Here is a 6,963-nt window from a genome sequence, read left to right as displayed (position 1 = left end):
CCTCCCTCCCTCCCTCCTTTTCTTCTTTTCTTTCTGAAGCAGGTCTCATATATTCTAGTCTGGCCTCAAAATTGAAATGTACTAAGGATTACCCTAATCATGCGATCCTCCTACCTTTGTTCCCAGGATGTTGGAGTTACAGGCTTGCATTTCAGTTGCAGGTTTGTGGTGATTTGAAAGGGAGTGGTGCTATTAGGAGATGTGGTTTTTTTGGAGGAGGTGTGACCTTGTTGGAGGAAGTGTGTCACTGTGTGGATGGAGGTGGGCTTCGAGGTCTCCTTTGCTCAAGCTATGCCCAGTGCGGGAGCCAGTTCCCTTCCTGTTGCCTGCGGATCAAGATGAAGAAATCTCAGCTCCTTCTCAAGCACTATGTCTGCCTGTGTGCCACCACCTCCTGCCATGATGGTAATAGACTGAACTTCTGCAACTGTAAGTTAGCCAAATGAAGTGTTTTCCTTTCTAAGAGTTACCATGGTCATGGTGTCTCTTCACAGCAATAGAAACTCTCAGACACAGGCATTGCGTATGTAGTGCTGGAGACTAAACCCAGGGCTTGCCAATGCTGTGGAAGCACACACGGGTGCAGCTGAAGCTCTGCCCATTAGCTCATTTCATAAAAGAGAAATTACAAAGGGAGTTGTGTATTTCTAGTTAAACACCATTGCAGTCGGTTTTGCTTTGTGTTGGGCATGGAACCTAGGGCCTCACATATGCTAGGCAAGTGCTCTCCTACTGAGCCATAGGTCCAGCCTTTAATAAGCACTTATTTGGAAGAACATGGATGTCAGGAGTTTCTGTTCAGTTTCTGCAGGTATAGTCTTCTTTCACTATTGGTGAGGCAAGTCATTGCAGCAGCATGGCAGATGCCGTTTGCTCTGAAGTGTTGCTGAAGTGTTGTATGTGCTAAGGGTTATGACTACTGCCTAACAGAGATGGTTATTACTTCGTAGATTTTTCTATAACCTTTATCCAGCACATCACTTACCACTGTTTTCTCCTAAATTCTTTAATCTGAATTTGAACTTCTCTTCTTTTTTTTTGAATTTGTATTGAGTTCTACACATTTTCTCTGCTCCCCTCCCTGCTTCTCCCCTCCCCTTCAACCTGCTCCCATGATCTCAGTTTACCCAGTTTACTCAGGAGATCTTGTCTTTTTCTACTTCCCATGTAGATTAGATCCATGTATGTCTCTCTTAGGGTCCTCATTGTCTAGGTTCTCTGGGATTGTGATTTGTAGGCTGGTTTTCTTTGCTTTATATTTAAAAATCACTTATGAGTGAGTATATATTATAATTGTCTTTCTGGATCTGGGTTACCTCATTCAATATGTTGTTTTCTAGCTCCATCCAGTTACCTGCAAATTTCAAGATGTTATTTTTTTCTGCGATGTAGTGCTCCATCGAGTAAATGTACCATATTTTCCTTATCCATTATTCAGTCAAGGGACATTTAGGTTGTTTCCAGGTTCTGGCTATGACAAAAAATGCTGCTATGAACATAGTTGAGTACATATCCTTCTGGCACAATTGAGCATCCTTTGGATATATACCCAAAAGTGATATTACTGGGTCTTGAGGAAAGTTGTTTCTTAACTTTCTGTGAAATTGCCTTACTGATATCCAAAGAAACTGTACCAGCTTGCACTCCCACCAACAATGGAGGAGTGGTCCCTTTACCCCATAACCTCTCCAGGATAAGTTGACATCAGTGTTTTTGATCTTGACCATTCTTACAGGTGTAAGATGGAATCTCAGAGTTGTTTTGATTTGCATTTCTGTGATGACTAAGGATGCTGAGCATTTCCTTAAGTGTCTTTCAGCCATTTTATATTCCTCTGTTGAGAGTTTTCTGTTTAGGTCTATACTCCATTTTTAAAATTCAATTATTTGTTATTTTGATGACCAGTTTCTTGAGTTCTTTGTGTATTTTGGAGATTGGACCTCCGTCTGATGTGGGGTTGGTGAAGATCTTTTCCCATTATGTAGGCTGTTGTTTTGTCTTGTTGACCATGTCCTTTGCTTTACAGAAGCTTTTCAATTTCAGGAGGCCCCATTTATTAATTGTTTCTCTCGGCATCTGTTTAGGAAGTGGTTGTCTGTGCCAATGCATTCAAGTGTACTTCCCACTTTCTCTTCTATAAAGTTCAGTGTGGCTGGCTTTATGTTGAGGTCTTTGATCCATTGGGACTTGAGTTTTGTGCATGGTGATAGGTATGAATCTATTTTCATTCTCTTACATGTTGATATCCAGTTATGCCAGCACCATTTGTTAAATATGCTTTCTTTTTTCCATCTGATATTTTTTTGCTTCTTTGTAAAAAAAAAAATCAGGTGTTTGAAGATGTGTGGATTGATATCTGGGTCTTCGATACTGTTCCCTTGGTCCTCCTGTCTGTTCTTATGCCAATACCAGGCTGTTTGCAGTACTGTAGTTGAGCTTCTCTTCTTCCTGCACTGTGAACCCCATCTTCTTTAGACTAAGGGATCATTCCTCACTCACAGCATTCTCCCTGTCTTTATTCACATCATCTCTTGTGCCAGATTTTACATCCCATGACTTGCTTCTCTTGAGAGCGATTTCCCTGCAGGCCTTGCACCTGCTGCTTCCCCCTGCAGGTCTGCTGACTCAGAGCCAGCCCACCAGTCAGGCCTAGGAGCATCTCTGGAAACTACATTCCTTCATAAAGGTTCAACTTTCAGTAATGACTCCAAATATATTTCTTGAGACATTCCCATCGAATGTCACTGCTATTGCTTAAAGGGCAAATCTCAACTCATGTTTACTCTTCAAAAAATGTCTGGACCTTTTCGTTTTGTTAATGGCATTTCCGAAGTTTCCTGTAATTATCCAAAGTAGGAGTAAGCAATTACTCCCTAGCTTTCTCCGCCTCCTTTTCCTTTCTAAAACTATTTCATGTCCTATTGTCTCTATCCAGTATCTTTGACCTAGGTCATAGTCTATCTGTGCTTGGTTGTTCCTCTTTGTAGGGAACAAGTGAAGCCCTGAGAGAGTGTGTATTGTTTGGTATCAGCACAGCCACATGGCATAGCCCCATCAGAGTGTCAAACCTTTCCCTGAGAGAGGCTCAGAAGGATACTCAAGGCTGTCCTTGGGTGTGAGTATGAATGTTGCCTTGTGTGCAGAAAGTGATCACCCTAGATATTTACTGACCCCCTGCTCTTCTCAGAGACTGCTCTTACTAGATTAGCTAAACCGGCCTTCTTGTTCAGCTGTATGTGATAACTATGCCTCTTCTCTGTTCAGCTGTATAATGACCACGCCTCCTTCCCTGTTTAACTGTATGGTAGTAAACAAGCTGAACTTCTAGGGTGCTATGGCTTCTTCATCAGCAAGCCCAGGCCACCTGATCCCAGCTTTTTGGTGTGTCCATGTGTTTGTCATTTCTTCATCCCCTCAGTGTTCAAAGTAGGCCAATCCCTGGAGCCATATAGGACACATCAATCTTAATCAATTGATTACAATCTTAACCACCTCTCACCATCTTAATCACCAGGGCTAAACTTTCTCCAGCTGGTGGGAAGACACAAGGAAGCTGTATGACTTGTTCAGGTAGTGTGCTGCTCCATATCTCCACTTTCTGCTTCTCCATGACAGTCCAGCCAATGGCTAGAGATTTTTAATAGGTGAGCTATAAGGGATATTGAATACCTTCTTTTATGATGTAGTATTACATAATGCAGAAGATGGCCAGGAGCCTGGTCTTGAGGAATTGAAAAGAAGTTTCACTTTTAGTTATTTAGGAAATGTGGAAAACTTTCTGAATCTATGTATAACCAAAATAGCGTCAGCCAAGAATTAACAAATAATTCCTATCTCAACCAAGGTGAATACACAGTACAATAAAATCCTACTGCTTCAGGGAAGCTTTGAGTCATAGACGGACCTCCTAGGAGTGTGCCTCAGGTTCTTAAGATGACTGCTGTGGAGAAGGTAGAGAACAAGTAAAGTAAGACAAGGTTATTTCTGTCTCCCTTCATCTGTGGCAGACTCTCTGAAGAAGCCTTGTGAGCTCCAGAGCTGTAGATCTGGGTTCCTCTTCTCCCTCTCTCACAGAGGTTCTAGTGGAAGCCTTCGTCTGCCCATCACACTCACACAGCGCTCGCTTGGGACCTTGACAACATTTGTCATTCATTTATTTTTGGTAATAGTCATTCTGAGTTGAGATAGTCTCACAACACAGTTTTAATTTGTATTTCCCTGATAGTTAACGATACTAAGCAATTACACATGCTTATTGGCCATTTTGAGAAGTACCTCTTCAAATTATTTTCCAATTTTTAATTGGATTCATTTATTTTTGTTAGGTTGTTGAGTTCCTTGAGTTTTGCTCTGGATTTCTAATTTTGTTTACTTGGGCATTTTCTCTTTTTTCATAGTTTGGTTAAATTATGCCGACCTTGTGTTTTCAACGATTCATTTATCTTTTGTATGGCTCCGTGTTTTTGTGAGCTGAGACCTTTTATTAGGTTATTTCTGCTCTGATAATTATTATTTCTTTCCTTCTTCTAATTTTAGGTTTGGCTTATTCTTGGTTTTCTAATTTCATGAGCTACATTGTTGGTTGTTTATTTGAAATATATTTCCATTTTTCTCTTAGAATATTCATTTTGGTGTGTGTGTATACAAACTGTTGGTACTGCAGAGTCTGGAGGTATCTGTTCCCTTTGGAGCTGGAGTTGCAGGCAGTTAGTTCTAAGCTGCTAGACTTTCACGCTGAGAACTGAACTCAGATCCCCTGTGAGAAAAGTATTTGCTCTTAACCATGGAACCATCTCTCCAGCCCATTTTTTTTTATTTTTCTGCTATGAGGCCGTAAATGAGGTGCTGATTATGTTAGTCTCCATCTCACTATGGATTTTGTTTTGTACTTAAGTTTTTGATATGTTGCGTCTCTCATTTTATCTGTTTTGAGAAGATTTAAAACATTTCTCTGACTTGTTCAATGTTTCACTTTTCCATTAAAAAGCACTCTGCAGTCTTGTTTGTGTGCTTTCCACAGTTCCTTTCGTTGTTGATGTGCAGTTTCATCCCATTGTGATCAGAGAAGACAAAGACTATGATCTCAGAGGGTTTGAACTCGGTAAGCATAGTTTGTAGCCTAATATAATATGTGGTATATTATGGAGAAAATTCCATGTTCTGAAAAGGGAATGTGTATTCTGCAGTTGTTGAGGAGAACATCTTATAAATGCCTGCTGATTCCATGAGATCCACAGTGCAGTTTAATCCTCACGGTTAGTTGGGATTTTTTGCTCGAGTGATTTGTCTGTGGGTGAGAATAGGAGTTTGAGGTCTCCTCTGCAAGAGCCTCTCTTTTCATTTACGCTTAATAACATTTGTTCTTATAAAATTGGGTGCCCTGACATTAGGTAGATTTATAATTCTTAGGTCTTTCTGAGGAATTAACTCCTTCATCTTCCTCTAGTGACTCTATGCCTTTGTAGGTATCCTTAAACAGAAACTCCTTTCTGAGACTTCCGGGTCCTTGTTTTCTTACCCTCTTGCCTTTCCAGTTGGTTGTGCATTCTTTCCCAGCACTAACTGTCCTTGTTTTCATCACAGACACTGATTCCCACTGCCCTGTTCTTATACACAGTATCGTCTCCTACTACAAATCACTTTAGACTACTTCTTTATTTACCCAAAGTTATCTTACAGATTCTTTTTCTTCTTACTATCAGTCTCTGTCAGGCTCTTGCTGTGTACTTCAGATGGCTGGAATTCACTCTGTAACCCAACAAAATTCAAGATCTTCCTGCCTTAGTGTCCCAAGGATTATAGGGTTCTAGCATCAAGCCCAGCTCCAAATTATTTTTTCCATTACATGTTGCATATGAGATGCTAATGATGAATGAATTAGGAAAAAATCAACAATCCCCAAACCATTACATATCATCCATATAAAATTTCCAAGTTCTGTCTCAAAATTGTGGTCACATTGTTAAGGCTTGTAGTCTGGTAACTACAGCTAAACATTCAATCGATGCAAATTGACTTGGAATCTCAAGTGTTCACTATATATATCTTTCCATGAAAATTGTTCTCATCAGCACTTCTCATAATTAATCCATTCCTTCCTGACCTCCCCATAACACTGGGACATGAGTCATATTAGGCCTTTATCCTACGTGTATTACACGTCTAATCATTTCTCAAGGATTTCCAAACATCACGTCAAACCGTTTTTCTATTCTGAGGCAGAGGCCCATGTTGTTCAGGCTAACATTGAACTTGCTGTGTAGCTAAGGGCAACTTGAACTTCTGATCCTTCTGCCTCTACCTCTCTGACGGTTTTGCACCAATACACCCAGTTTTAGGTGGTACTGGAATTTTAACTCAGGGCTTCAGGGATGGTAGGCAAGTCCTGTGCTAACTGAGCTGCATCCTTAGCCCTAAAGCTTCCTTGAGACAGAGGAGGTGACGACACTTATCCTTCTTTATGATGTCTCTGACACCAGTAAGTGCTTCACTGTGCTAATAACCTTCATGGTGAGCTCCCAATAGATCAGCTCCACTGTCTCAGTGGGTGGGTGCACTCCTCGTGGTCCCGACTTCTTTGCTCATGTTCTCCCTCCTTCTGCTCCTCATTGGGACCTTGGGAGCTCAGTCCAGTGCTCCAGTGTGGGTCTCTGTCTCTATCTCCATCCATCACCAGATGAAGGTTCTCACTCAGGATAGTGTTTTCTATTTCCATCCATTTGCATGCAAAATTCGAGAAGTCATTTTTTTTACCGCAGCGTAGTACTCTAATGTGTATATATTCCATACTTTCTTCATCCATTCTTCCATTGAAGGGCATCTAGGTTGGGTGGAAGTGAGCATGTTGACCATTTTGACTCTGCTTGAGGACTACAGTGACATCGCATTCCAGTGACTAGTCCTAGTGTCCTTGCAGGAGATGCAAGATCTCTCTGGCCTAAATCTTAAGAGTTTGTGTTACCT

Source organism: Microtus pennsylvanicus, chromosome 10 (genome assembly GCF_037038515.1).
Source record: "Microtus pennsylvanicus isolate mMicPen1 chromosome 10, mMicPen1.hap1, whole genome shotgun sequence".
NCBI classification, from domain to species: domain Eukaryota; kingdom Metazoa; phylum Chordata; class Mammalia; order Rodentia; family Cricetidae; genus Microtus; species Microtus pennsylvanicus.
Note: the sequence above shows the minus strand (reverse complement) of the source record.